Below are 13555 nucleotides of genomic sequence, written 5' to 3' on the forward strand. Positions count from 1 at the left end.
TTTTTAGTAGAGATGGGGTTTCACCATGCTGGCCAGGCTGGTCTCGAACTCCGGACCTCAGGTGATATGCCTGCCTCAGGCTCCCAAAGTGTTGGGATTATAGGTGTGAGCCATTACACCTGGCCAGAAATTCTTATCAAATGTTCTCATCTTCATGGAATATATTTATTTGCACAAGCTCAGTAAGAATCTGTCCTCCTTCTAAAAGGACATGATGGGAAATACTGGTTATATAACTAAGGCGTTGACTGGAATGTCATATTTGAAACTGATGCATTAGATATGACCAGACAGTCTTAAGGAACTGAAGTGGACTTGACGGACCCAGTGCTTACAATCCCTTCTAGGGAAAGCCAGCCTGGTACCTGACTTACAGTGTCCTCAGCATTACAGATGAGTAAAGAAGGTCACTTCCTGCCAGGCCCAGGAGGCTTAGGGTATTTTGGGAACTTCAGGAAGAGAAGATTTACCCAAAACCTGTAGGTGCTACAGGCAAAATCTGGTGATGAGTTCTTGCCTTGCCTTCATAGCTTTCAAAGGTACAATCTGAGATTCCTTATGAAAAGTTCCAGCAAAGCAAATTTAAAAAGGCCTATGTGATCAATTACCTTTCTTGCTGCACTTACGTAAGTAATCAGACCAAAGGTAATGAGACCAGCCTTATTTTATAAAGAACAAGAATCTTACTTTGATTATCTTTGAACCAAAAGAGGAGTGGCTATGAAGAGAAATTTTATAGAAATTTTGACAGAAAACTATAGTACACTCTTGTGGGTTATCAGATTCCTGTCCTGTTCATTGGCTATGAGGTTTTCTTATCCACCTATAAATTAGATTAGATCCTGCCAGCTAACACATTCTGTTAGTGCCCACTTTCCCCTTTGCTAGGTATTTAACTAGGAGGAGGAAGGGTAGTAACAGGGATGGGGAAGATGAGGGCAGGTCTGTGTGTGTGTGCATGCGTGTGTGTGTGTGTGAGCGTGTGTGAGCGTGCACCTGTGTGTGCGCGCGCGTGTATGTGCGTGTGCAGGTGTGTGTGCATATGTGCACGTGTGTGTGCATGTGTGTGCGTGCACGTGCACATGCTCATCTGTATGCATGTATGCTCATGTGGGTGTAATGTGTGAGGAGTCACAGTGAGTAGAGGGTTCAGAAGCTGGGCTGGGTAGCTGACTGCTAGATGGGGAAGGGGTGAGCACAGCAGTTTCGGTGTTATTTCTTTTTTTTTTTTTTTTTTTTTTTTTTTTTTTTTTTTTTGAGACGGAGTCTCGCTCTGTTGCCCAGGCTGGAGTGCAGTGGCCGGATCTCAGCTCACTGCAAGCTCCGCCTCCTGGGTTCACGCCATTCTCCTGCCTCAGCCTCCTGAGTAGCTGGGACTACAGGCGCCCGCCACCTCGCCCGGCTAGTTTTTTGTATTTTTTTAGTAGAGACGGGGTTTTACCGTGTTAGCCAGGATGGTCTCGATCTCCTGACCTCGTGATCCGCCCGTCTCGGCCTCCCAAAGTGCTGGGATTACAGGCTTGAGCCACCGCGCCCGGCTCGGTGTTATTTCAACACCAAACAGGGCTCTGACACCCTCCAGGAAAGCATCTTCTCTAGCTGGCTGCAGCATACTGAGGCAGAGATTAGCCTCACCCCTAGTGCTAGTCAGTGTGCCACTGCCAGGAGACAGTGAGTACGGCTGAGCCAATCCACAGCTCTTCCCCATCTAGCAATGTGGGCCAAGACAAACTGCCAGGGTAGTAGGTCAGAACAATGACCTTCATCCCACTGCAAGGCCAGTGAGACAAGAACCATCTGTCTTGCCAATAGGCCAAGGTTAGGCTTGTATGATGGATGGGGGAACAGGACAGAACTAAATGGCCCCTACATAGATCAAAACAATGATCAAAACAATGATAACAAAATAATCATAATGGTGGCAAGCATTGTGCTATTGTGCATTATTTCTTCTTCTTCTTTTTTTATTTTTTTTGAGAAGGAGTCTCACTCTGTTGCCTAGGCTGGAATGCAATGGTGTAATCTCGGCTCACTACAACCTCCACCTTCCGGGTTCAAGTGATTCTCTTGCCTCAGTCTCCTGAGTAGCTGGGATTAGGGCACGCGCCACCACGCCTGAGTAATTTTTATATTTTTAGTAGAGATGAGGTTTCACCAGGTTGGTCAGGTTGGTCTCAAACTCCTGACCTTGTGATCCACCCGCCTCAGCCTCCCAAAGTGCTGGGATTACAGGCGTGAGCCATGGTGCCTGGCCTGCATGCATAATTTCTTTTAACTGTCACCAACAGTTCTATGAAGTCAGTATATTATTATTCTCTTTTCATAGAATGGCCCCTCAGAGCCAGGATCTGAACTCAGGTCACATTTACTGCCTGTAAAAGTCACTTTAAATCCTGGGGAACTGCATAAGGTGGCTCAGAGTATTTTTGGATTTCAAATGCAGTAGGAGAAGCCGGGCGCAGTGGCTCATGCCTGTAATCCCAGCACTTTGAGAGGCCGAGGTGGGCAGATCACCTTAGGTCAGGAGTTCATGACCAGCCTGGCCAATGTGGCAAAACCTAAAATTAGTAGGTTTTATACTAAAACCACAAAAATTAGCTGCGTGTGGTGGCACGCACCTGTAATCCCAGCTACTCAGGAGGCTGAGTTAAGAGAATCGCTTGAACCCGGGAGGCGGAGGTTGCAGTGAGTTGAGATCAGCCACTGCACTCCAGCCTGGGAGACAGAGCGAGACTCCATCTCAAAAAAGAAAAAAATACACTAGGAGAAACCAAAGCAAGGCAGAAGGTAGGACCTGTTAAGCTAATGGGGTAAAATAGACTATGGCCTTGTCGGACACTGTAGATGCTGTTTCGGGGAATCTCAAAGCAGAGCATAAGTAGCTCTCTGTCTCGCACAGTTAGCAGATTTACCTAGCAGTAAGTTCTAGGACAAATGCAAATTTGAAGTCCCGGATAAAGGCTTTACATCTCACTGATGAAAAGAAGAGGTGCAAGAGCCTGGATTGTGCCATCTAAGGACACGCTGTGCAAGGACTGAAGCATGGTGGCATTTCTCAGTATGTGGATTTCGAATTCTCTGCTAGAATCTCCTGGGCAGATGCTTACAATGCAGATTCCTGGGCCCCAGTTCAGAGCCACTGAGTCAGAATCTGAACTCCAAATCTGCATTTTTCACAGATCTCTAAGGATGCATGCTGCTGACGTGGAAGAAGCAGTGACAATTGGTAACTGATTGGTTTGGCCTTGCTGGTTAGTGGAACCCTGGTTGAGAATCAGTGCCCTCCTTCAGGTGTGTTGTGGCTGGAGGATGGGAGCAGGAGGAGGTTTTCAACTGCTGGATTGCATCTGAAGCATGTTCACCACACTGATCACTTTTAATGGCTGCATAAAATGCCACCAGTAGACAGAGCATGACATACTTAACCACTCCTCTACTCTGGGACACTGGGGCCCTTTCCATATTATAGCTAACATTAGGATGAACATCCTTAGACATACTGCCCTCATATTTTGAATGACTGCCTTAGGTGAGATTCTTAGAAGGATGAAAGGGGGTATGAACATATTCATGGTGCCTAACATATAGCATTAAGTTGCATTTTCCACTTAGGCTGACACCTGCACTGTTCAAGAGAGTCCATCTCACCACAGCGCTGCCAGCATTTCAGTCTCCTCACTCTAAAGATAAGGAAATGGAGGCTGGATTGTTGAAGCAACCTGTGACCTGCCCAGAGCTACACACCTAGTCAATGCCAGAACTAAGACCAGAACCCAGGGAGTTCTTGTTCATGGGCCAGGGCGTTTTGCCACTGCTGAGTTCTTCAGTCTCCAATCAGACAGGAGGGAAAAATCAAGCTTGGAACACCATTCTCTCTCTGTTCCAATCTCCCTGCCAGCTCTGACTTCACCCGCTGCACTAGGAGCTCACGTTTCCGTGCTTTTCGTGGTTTCTCTGCCTTGAAAACTGGGCCTCTCTTCTCTCTGCTCGAGCTCCACATCCTCCCTGGGCCCTGCTCTGATCAGTCAGAGGTCATTCCATACTTGCACCGCAGGTCAGATGTAGATATGCGGGTGGGGAAGCAGTGGGACAAAGGTGAGGTGACAGCCAAGGGGAGGGACACAGGCCAGCCAGCCCCGTCACAGGAGGGAAGATAGTGTAGGAGGACGGGTGGGACCAGTTGACAGTGGGCGAGGGGGTGAGTTGGCCTGCCAGTCTTAGGAGTCTGAATATGGTGGGGAGGGTTTCAGTTCACACCTACCCAGCCATGTGCTACTACTGGGACACAGGGTGTTTACATAGGAGAGCTGGGCTCTGGCTTCCACAAGGTCCTTAACAGGGCCTCTGGTGGACTTCAGAGAATCCTTAGATCCCCAGCTAAACCATATGCAAAACTGTACAAGTATGTAAGCATGTTTCTTTTTCTAGGAGACAGCCCATTAGTATTCATCAGATTTTCAAGAAAGTTTATGACCTCTAAAATGTTCAAAAAAAATTCAGGTGAAAGGCAGGTTGTCTACTAGAACTATAATCTGTTTGTTGTATGAATTAGATATTGTTTTACCTATGGTAGGGAAAGAGAAAATAATCATAGGTGGCATTTCTCAGATAGATGATTGATAGATAGATGATAGAACAGATGATTGATACACGAATAGAACAAACAAATCTACATTTAACAAATAGGTACCATAAAGAATCATTATTCATGCCACCTACATTTCTTAGTTTTCCACTGCATGAGAAGAAGATGGTGGAGCTGGGAGGAGGCAGGAAGCCTGGTGCTGAGGTGTTCAGAGCCACTGCCCTCCGCAGATGATCAGAGGCAAAGATAAAGTCTTGGTGTAGTGATGAAGTCAGTTAGTGGGAAAACGGGATTTGGTTTCACAACTTTTCCAGAGCTGTCTCTTGCATAAGATGGGACACACTTGAAAATAATCACGATGAGCCCTTATTGAGCACGTAGTGGGTGTCGGGCACTGTGCTAAGCGCTTTGCAAGTATTATCTTGTTTACTTCTCACCTGGTGGTTTGGGCAGCACTAGAACTTCCATCTCACAAGGGAGGAAATGCAGGCCCAGGGGTGTTAAGTCACTCTCCCCAAAGCACACAGCTGTGAGTGGAACAATGGGTACCTGAAGCGAGGCAGGGTGGGTTCCCAGCTGGGGCTTCTGGAGCCTGGGCAAGATACAGCCTTTGAGAGCAGTGATGTTGGGATGTCAGAATCAACCCTATCTTTGTCTTCCACAAAAGGGCTGGACTCTGAATATCGAAACTCTCCTCTTCCCTTTGCCTTTAAAGGCATAGTGAAGCACATACAGTTGAAATTATCCAGGCTAATTGTTCATTAGATGTTATTGAGCATCTAATATGAGCCAGACAACATATAAAAGGCTTTATAGTCATTTTCTTAATTTCGCCATTACAACAAGCTTTTAAGGTGAGGGTTAGCATGCCCATTTTACAGATAGGGTACTGAGGTACAAGGAAGTTTAGAGGAACCGCCTGAGGTCAGCTAGTAGAGGGAGGGGAGCTAGATTGCACCCACTCTCTTTCTGCTTCTCTGTCTCTCCCTGGGTAATACAGGGTACAAAGGTACAAGGGGATGGCTTCCTTGTTGGGGTCTGCATGATAATTAGGGCATGAGAAAGACCCAGGGAGCTTCCTGCCATGGTCCAAAGGAAAAAAGGGAAGCAAGGAAGAAGGGAAGAAAAGAAAACATGGATGAAACATGGGCTATATGTCAGGCAGTACCAAGATGTTGATGAACGATCCAAATATATTGCTGCAATTTCAAAAGTCTTACAAAAGAGGGGCACTGGCCACTGGCCATAGGCCTGTGAATTGGTCCACCCCGAGCCATTCACTCCAGGATACACTCAGAGGTATGACTGCGTCTTTCTGGAATTTGGCTGTGTTCTTTGAGGTCAAAGCTCCTGGCCTCATGAAATGTTCTTGAGAGGTTCAAGTAAATATGGGATACACATTTCGTGAAAATGGTGGTTCCCTGAGTCCTTCCCCTCTCAGGGTTTTGAACTTGGTTCTGGAAGCCCCAGGGCCTAGAAGGCATGAAGCACAGGAGGCTGTAGGACTAGCCAGCTCCAAGGACAGGGTCAGGAAGTGACTAGTGGACAGGGTGATGGCTGTGGCTCAGGGTCATGGCTGGGAAACTCGGAAAGGGAGGACTCTGAAAACTGTGTCAAGTCCAAAGGCCAAAGCTGGATGCAGAGTCTGAGAGGCCTTTGGCAGCGGAACACATAGCCCGTGTTCCCAGTAAGCAAGCAAGGGTTAGGGCTGGGCACAATTCTGGGCATGCGGCCCTGCCACCTGGGGTCCTGACAGGCAGGCATGACCAGGGGTCACAAATTCATCTGAATGGCCAAGAGGTCAATTTAGGTAGGAGGAAGCGGTCTGAGGACAGACCCTAGCTCTCACAGATGATCCAGAGCCTGAGGGATACCTGAGCAGGGGAGGAGCGCTCTGCAGGCAGGGGCACAGCCCTGGGACTGTTCTCTGGCACAGGACAAGGTCTGAGCTGTAACCAGGAAGAGCAGGGGAACCCCAGAGGATTGTAGCCATTGACTGCATACCAAAAAAGCAAGACCATGCCTACAGCTGTCATTCTTTCATGGCAGTCTCCAAAATCTGCCCTGTTCAATTCTTTAAGGGTTCCCTCTCCCGACTTAACAGTCCCTTTGGGTCTGGCATTTTCTTTCATTTTAGAAAATAAAACTTTGTTCTTCTTAAGTCTTGAAAGCAATACAGACACCTTATGGAAAACTTGATGTGTCTAGGACCCTATTATAAAGGCAGTTTTTTTACCTTGTCTTCTTCACTAGCCATTTTATAGTGAGCATCATCTCATAATGCACTCGCCCTCACCCTCCATCCCAACCTTTCCCACTGCCTCATTTGAAGTCTTACCTGCAAGTGCCCCTGGCTGGCATCTGGGTCCTTGATTAAATGAGTCACACTCTGAGCTATATTGCCACTGCTAAACGCTCAAGTCCTAGTCTCTTTATGGGAATTGTTTAAAAGATCTGAAGAAGTCAAGTCTGCATAATAGGAACCCAGAGAAACTCTCACTAGCAATGCCAGTCCTCACCCAGTGCTGCCTCCTAGAGCCCCCAAATGTGGGAAGAGCTGGTGCGCAACTGAATTCTCATTAGCAGTCCCTTACCCTATATTCTCATTTGCCATCTGGTCCCATGTAGGCTTGGAAACTAGAAAACCAAATGTAAAACTGTGCATGAAATAGGAGCAAATAGGCCCCATGAGACAAGGGCCCCAAGGGAGTGTGTTGGGGTATGTATCCTCTGATCTCTTTTGTCACAGGAACATTTGTCCTATGTTCCAAATAAAAATTATTTTATTTTTCTCTCAGGTTCTTGGCTCTGTCCCAGATATAGGAGGTAGCCAAATAAATGAGGATTCCCTGTAACTCTAATATTCCTTACATGTTATATAGGGTTTTATTTCTTTGAAATGTAAATGATTTCCTTCTCGGTGCTGTAACATTTTTTTGGTGTGGTCATCTCATTGCAGGAAGGGGATGCGCCTACATTCTATATTTCACTCCTCCGGGCAGGCTGAAAACTACCACTGGTTTAGTGCAAACCAATCTAGGGTTAGACTAGAAAAACCAGATTTTTAGATTTTACTTTATCTCAAATTGGACTGTGTGACTCTAACCGGGTTGGAAATAGAAGATTACTCAGACTGTCAAAGTTGCTGGGCCCTTCACAGACCCTACAGACCCATACTCTCACTTGACCCCTATGGAAGGAGGGTGAGCCCAAGGTTACAAAAGAAGCTATTGGCTAATCTCCTCCACAAGAGACCTTATGAAATGACTAACAACATCCTGTGTAGGAACGTGTGCATTTAAAACCCACCTTATTCCCAAAAGGATTTGAGCCAGCTTACAAATGCGCCTAAAGGGCAAGGTAAACATACGTAAAAAATAAGGAAGAAAAATGGGGCAAAGGAAAAGTAAGAGGGAAGATGGAGCCAGGATTCAGGTCGCATTCAAGATGAATGCCAACAAGACCTGTGCACGTGACACGGCATGGCGATAGACTTAGTACTAAGATGCTGGCAGCCAAGAGGAGGGTGAAATATGCCAGCCCCACAGAGCTACGCTTTTTTTGTCCTTTAGGTCTTATCACTAACCCACAATACAACCCTTTTCTTTTGAGGCATCAGTTTTCCAGTCTGTCAAATGGGCAAATCCTGCCTTGTAGGATCTTTGTGAGGATCCAGTTAGAGCTTGTCTGTGAAGGAAGGCACTCGAAAAGTAAAGTGGGATACACACAAAACTGATCATTTCATTTTCTCGGCTGTGTCCTTGCCATGTATAAAATACTACTCACTTTCCATTGGCTGGTGGAGCCACCAGATTGAAGCTACTATCATTGGTCAAAGTTAATTCTGTATACACATTCTTAAGAACATCAAACACTGCCCAAACAATGGGAAGCCTCATGACACTTCCTGCGCTCAAATTCCATCCATTTCCATCATTACACCTTTTTCTCTTTCCTTGCTACAACTGGGAAAAATTAAGGTACTTAGAAAGGAACAGCAGGGAATGTCAAATTTAAGTAAATGTAAGTTCCCCTAAGAACTTTTTTTTTTTTCCCCGAGAGCGAGTGATGTTGGATAACAGAGAGGAAAGACCAGGACTGGGGATGGAGAGTCGACCCCATTAGGGATCTCTCTGGCTGCAATTTGGCAGGCACTGTCCCTGCCTGTCACTCAGAGGCTTTCCCCAGTCTTTAGTGTTGGTGGTGGAATAAGGCATCTTCTGAAGACAGGCCAGAATTTTAGTTGAGAGTGAACCAGTGGTCCAGGGTAGGCAAGCTGTGATTCCAAAGGGTGGGAGCGGGTACAGCCACCAACCCTGGGCAAGCAGGGTTCTCCGGGTGACCTTAGACAGCTTCCTCTATGTGGCTTTTGCCTATAAACTGGGGGTACTCTCTGAGAAGAGCTTTTCAATAAATAAAAGCATTAACAGCAAGAAGAATCATACAAATAACATAGCAATATAAATAGCATAGAAATAACATAGAATAATATAGACAACAGGTTTGGCTTGGGGTTGAACATGAGAAGGTTGCTACGGGGAAAGGGGTCCAGAAATGTCCTTGGGAACTCACTGGTCCTACAAGGCAATAACAGCTGCCAGAGCCTGCTGACTGTGGGCACATGAGGAAACGGAGACGAACCAATCCCAGCCGGGAACATAATCAGATAAGAAGTGGTCTTCCTGTCTGCGGAGCCCTTCGCACTTCTCAAAGTGACCATTTGACAGTTAATATTATTCTCCCCATTTTACAGAGGAGGAAACAGAGACCCAGTTGGTTACATTACTTGTCAAAATGGCAAGAACCTGGCAGTCCCAGAAGAAAGGCAGCACTTAACAGCAGGGACTCGAAGGCAGACTCTTCATCCTGGCTCTGCCATCACTCACTGTGTGACGTGAGGCAAATGCTTTAGTCTCTCTCTGCCTCAGTTTCCTCATCTGTAAAAGCTGAGTGGATTACCTGAGCTAATATCTGTAAAGTGCTTAGAACACCCGCTGACATATATCAGGTGCCACATAAGCACGCTAAAATAAACACATCAACTCCTAGTGCCTGCCTCTGTGACTCCCAAACCAAAATGGGCCAATGGCAAAATGCTACATGTGTGCCCCATCCTGTGGGAGAAATTCAATCCCACTCAATATCAACTAAGGGTGGTCATTTGGGGGTGGAAAGAGAGGACAGGGCTTGAGGAAGGTGGGGAACAGGTACTTGGCAAACATCCTAGATGCCCTGGGGACCGTCCCTGCTTCCTCTCTCTTTGAGGACTTTGCCAAGAAGGAACACACAGGCTGGATAAATCTGTGCCAAGCAGGAACAAAATGGTATCTGGTCTGGACAAGATGACAAGTTAAATATGCCCAGTTTACCACCAGGGGCAAACACTGGCTCCCAGCCCTGTTCCTCCTTTTTCTCTTTGCTTTTGGTGGATTTGTTTTTGTGGCTGCCAAAGGTGCCTATCAGGAACGACGGGTGATTTGCTTTTGGGCAGGGCTGTGAAGATGTCAGGCAAACAAGTTACCTTTCTCATAACTCTGGCCCTCGCAGGCCATAGGATGACTATGACAGAATGATGCTTCCTGAAGCCACCGGCACATACACACAGGTGCTGGGTCTAGGAGCCAGGAGTCCAGCTTCTAGCCCAGCCCTGCCTCTATGGGGCTGTGTGTTCTTGGGCAAATACTTCTCCCTCCCTGCTCCTTACTGTTCTCCTCAGCAAAATGAGGGTCTTGGAGGGGTGCGGTGGGGGTGATGAACTTGAAAGACCTTTTTGGCTCACATCTGTGAGTTTAGAGGAAGCATTCTGGGGCCAGAGCTGCAGAATTCTGAATGGCTGTCGGGTGGGCCTACCTTCTCCTAGCTCCTAGGCCCTCTTCTGCAAGACTCCGTTTTTATTATTGATTTGGCAGTGCAGAAGAGTGTCCTATGTTCCTGGCTCAGCCCTGGTGGAAACAGAAGATAGACTCCAAAAGCAGAGGATGGCAAGTGAAGTGTGTCAGGCATGGCCTTCTTTACCTCGCTGCCCTGTCCATCCATCTCGAGGTTTTGAAGGCACCTGGTTTTACTGATAATCTGGGGTGAGCATGAAGCTGCTGGGGGAAGGGAGGAGCTATAGGGGCTGAGGAGATACAGTGTAGGGGAAGGGGATGAAGGCCTGGCCAACTGCTTCACTTCCATCTTTCTCAGCTGCTTCCTCAGAGGGGCAGGGGAGGCAGAGAGTCAAGCCCACTCCTGACCTCAAGGAGCACAATCACATTCTGTGTTTTCCTTTCCCAAAGAGATCAGAAGCTTCTGGAAGGGTAGGGGTCCTGGCTTATCTTTTTTTTTTTTTTTTCCTTTTCTATTCCCCTTGTCCTAACACATAAAGTGCCTGCACATGCGGTGGTTAAGCACACCAACCCTAGAGTCAGACTGCTCTGGTGTGAATCCCGGTTGTCTTCTACTTAACCGACCTCAGTTTCCTTGTCTTTAAAATGGGAAGAATGATAATTCCTACCTCATAGGGATCTTATGAGGATTCAATAAAGTAATACTTATAGGACATTTAGCACAGGGCCTGGCACTAGGCAGGTGGCCCAGAAAAAGGCTTACCAAGATGAATGGAGATGAATTGCTTCTGGTCAAAATTCATCATCACAAGAAAGTCACATGCATATTCCTTTCTTGCTACTACAAATCACGCCTACATTAATTTATTCATCAGCTCTGTGTCTACAGATGGTGCAAAGATCAACTTTACCAAAGCCAAGCTCAACTCTCCTAAGTTTCAAAATCAGTGAGGTTCCTGAACTTCTACTACATGCAAAATATTATTTTAATCATTCATTTCAGCCTCTTTCTTCTCCAAATACTTTAATAAAATTGGTAATTGTAGCCTGAATGACCCAAATTCCTCCTACTTTCACTTTTTACCAAAGTGCTGCCCCCATCCCACGTGCCATAGCAGCCAATGCCCAGCAGGCAGGACCCCAGAGGCACGAACATTAGGTTCCCAGAGCACTGGGCAGCCCCGAGCCCAGGGGGCCTCCAGCCCCCAGAAATGCTGGATCTGTGGGGCTGTGGTCTCTTCACACAGTGCCTGGCAGGGCTGTAGGATGACAAGAATCCCTGCAGGAACAGACATGCCTTGGTCTTTTGCAACCTGTTCAGATACTGGTTGAGGGTAATGAATGGAAAAGAGTCACAGCATTAATCGCTCTGATCTGGAGTTGCCAATTTGGCTCATGCTTGGACCCACCTCCAGACCCACAGTCTCCTCCCGCACAATGACTGGGCTTGCTTGAAGTGACCAAAGATGATGCTAGGCTCCGATGGGGATCATTGCTGGCCAACTACCCAGAGAAACATTTCGCTAGCACACTCAGTGACAAGGAACTAGAATCCCAAGCACCATGGACGCCTCACTTCCTCCAAAAGATGCATTAATCCAGCCCTCTTGCTGAGGGCTTGTTCATGCATCTCACCAGTACCTACTGATCAACTACTCTGTGCCACACAGGTGCTATGCTAGGTCCCTAACATGGAGCTACCCTAAAATTAAAACACAGTATAACAGCAGGCACACTGGGATGAGGAGCTAGGAGGCAAGTTCCAGCTCTGCCACAAACAAGTAGTGTGACCTTGGGCAGGTCATCTCCCTCTCTGGGTCTCAAGTACCCCATCTATCAAACCCAGGACTGGGCTGAGGATGCCTGTGGTCCAGCTGTTAAAGATCCTGGTTAAATAAATAATAAAGATCCCGGATCTATTAAATAACATCCCTGACGTACAAATAGTGGCAGTCTTGATTAAAGAACTCCAAGCTTGTAGAAAACACAAGCTCAGCAACCTACCAATCTCCCCTTTGCCATGGTAAGGGCTCCTGTTTGCTACCTGAAAATGTAAGAACTCACAGCCTTGGGATGAGTGAGAAGTTGAACTGGCCGCAGGGAGAGTCACCTGGAAGGGCAGTGGCAGTCTGAGGGGGGCCAGGTGGCCTTCTTGATGTGATATGAGGGATCCCTGAAAGGCCTCCCCTGCCCCAAATATCTGCTCCCTATCCCCCAAATCTAGGGTCCTGCATCTGGAATTCCACCATTTGAGACAAAAGGTGGGTTTTTTTCCTTTTCTTTTTTCAGCGTGGGGGGCAGGGGGCGGGGTGGTCTTTGATTGCAGACACCTTCAAGCAAAATACACACAGCCATGAGAAGTGTGTGGTTCCCACCCTTTTAAGCTTGCCTGGGTCTTCCCTGCCTGCAGCAGGGGCCTGGCAGCTTGTGGGCCCAGGGTGCTTGGGGCTGGAGGAGTCGGGGGGGCACCCAGAAGGGACCCTAAAGGGGTTGCGGGGGAGGGAGGGCCTCCTGGGCCGACTCAAGGTCTCCTTCACCAAGTCCCAGAGGGCCTGGGAGACGGGGGCAGGGAAAGAGAAAGAGCACGTGCAGGATTTGAGTTCTCCAGGAGGGCTGGGAGTGGGAGAGTCCAGGGAAAGAGCCGGTGCCTCCCTTTGGCTAACCGATCCCTTGGAAGAGCCAGCTCAGAGAGCGGAGGAAGGGAGGGCGGGTCAGGAGACAGGGTGGGGCCTGGATGAGAGGAAACTGTAAAACCAACCGGGCGGATTCACGAAAAATTCCCGAGCGTGGTGAGGGTAGAGGGTGCTGGGCAGCACCCCAGTTTGCCAGGCCCACGCTCCTCCAGTTGCCCGGCCTGTTCAGACTGGTTCGCCCACCTTTCCCTCCCTGCCAGCCCCCTCGCCTGATCTCTGAGAAAGCAGAATCCGGGACATGAAGCAACCACAGCCGCTCCGCCCGGCCACTAGCGCCCCGCACTCCGAGCCCGCCCGCAGCCCCCTTCCTGCGGCTGTCACTCCGCTGCCCTGCCCGGCCCAGGCGCTCCGCCCCCATGGACGCCTCACTTCCTCCAAAAGATGCATTAATCCAGCCCTCTTGCTGAGGGCTTGTTCATGCATCTCACCAGTACCTACTGATCAACTAC

General features: G+C 48.0%; 1 protein-coding gene across 2 annotated transcripts in view; it reads right to left on the reverse strand.

Moving 5' to 3' along the window:
• ZBTB7C (zinc finger and BTB domain containing 7C) overlaps positions 1-13555 on the reverse strand; it is a 139840-nt gene that overhangs the window by 122367 nt on the left and 3918 nt on the right. The gene's annotated exons all lie outside the window — the stretch shown is intronic.

The sequence above is a fragment of the Mandrillus leucophaeus genome, unplaced genomic scaffold (genome assembly GCF_000951045.1).
Source record: "Mandrillus leucophaeus isolate KB7577 unplaced genomic scaffold, Mleu.le_1.0 Scaffold87, whole genome shotgun sequence".
Lineage (NCBI taxonomy): Eukaryota > Metazoa > Chordata > Mammalia > Primates > Cercopithecidae > Mandrillus > Mandrillus leucophaeus.